The following is a 1155-nucleotide window of genomic DNA, read 5'->3' on the forward strand; positions in this document are numbered from 1 at the left end:
AGTTATCAAATTTTGGACAAAAAAACAAAATTAAACAATATCTTAACTCCACGCGCCAGCTTTTCTAAGAGTCTTCAACTACATCTCATGATCTGATTTGTGAAGAGAAGTTTATTTTATTATTTTTTGGTCAAATTAAAAAAGTACCTGCCTTCCTGTTGTTCTTAGATCTGCTCACACTGTCTCCGCTTTTAAATCCAAGTTTAAGACACATTTTTACATACTTTATGTCTGATAACTAGTTTGATGTGTTTACTTATTACAGCTCTGTTGCGCAATCATCTGCTTTAAGCTTATCTTGTTATGGTCACTTGTTTTATAATTATTTGTCATATCTTTCTTTTAATTTATTTATAATTTGTTTTCAAATTGTGTGCTTTTAACTTGCTGTCTTTGTTGTATACATCCTTATTGACTGAAATTTCATGTTGTCTAAGGAAAGCATGTTGTGCCTCTAGCTTGAAAAGTGCTATATAAATAAATAAAAACATCATTATCATTATTTTATAACATAGAGTTCTTTAAGTTAATTTTTGTTAATTTTGCACACTTTGCAATATGAATTCGTGGGATATAGAAATGTGGGCTACATAAACATAAGCCTACACCTGTCATCCATGACCCATTACCTTGTAATGCTTTCTTGTTTTATTATTTTTTTTCATATTTCTTTTAATTTATTTGAAAATTTCCTTTCAAATTGTTTGCTTTTAACTTAAAACTTGTTTTATATAGCCTACTAATTGTGTTATGTTGGGAAGCGCTTTGTTTCTCTAGCTTGAAAAGTGTTTTATAAATAAAATATATAATTATTATTATGATTTACCTATAGTGCTTTAAGTGACTTGGCGCACTTCGGAATGGTGGGAAAATCAGCCTAGAGGCCGCAGTTCATGGGGTATAGACATGTGGGTTACATAAACATAAGCCTACACCTGTCACCCATGATGAAGATTATTATAGCAGAAGTTCACATTTCTCCTAAGCAGAGGAGTGATTTCTCCCCCCATGTGACCCGGCACTGACAGCAGGGTCTGTACAGTTCAGCGTCCCTCCTCCATCCCTCCATCCGGCTCCGTCCCGGCCCACCCAGCCCCTCCTGTCCTGATCCGCCCTCTGCGCTCTGCTCCCTGCTCGCTCTGTGCTCTGCTCCGG

This window comes from Centropristis striata, chromosome 4, assembly GCF_030273125.1.
Source record: "Centropristis striata isolate RG_2023a ecotype Rhode Island chromosome 4, C.striata_1.0, whole genome shotgun sequence".
NCBI lineage: Eukaryota > Metazoa > Chordata > Actinopteri > Perciformes > Serranidae > Centropristis > Centropristis striata.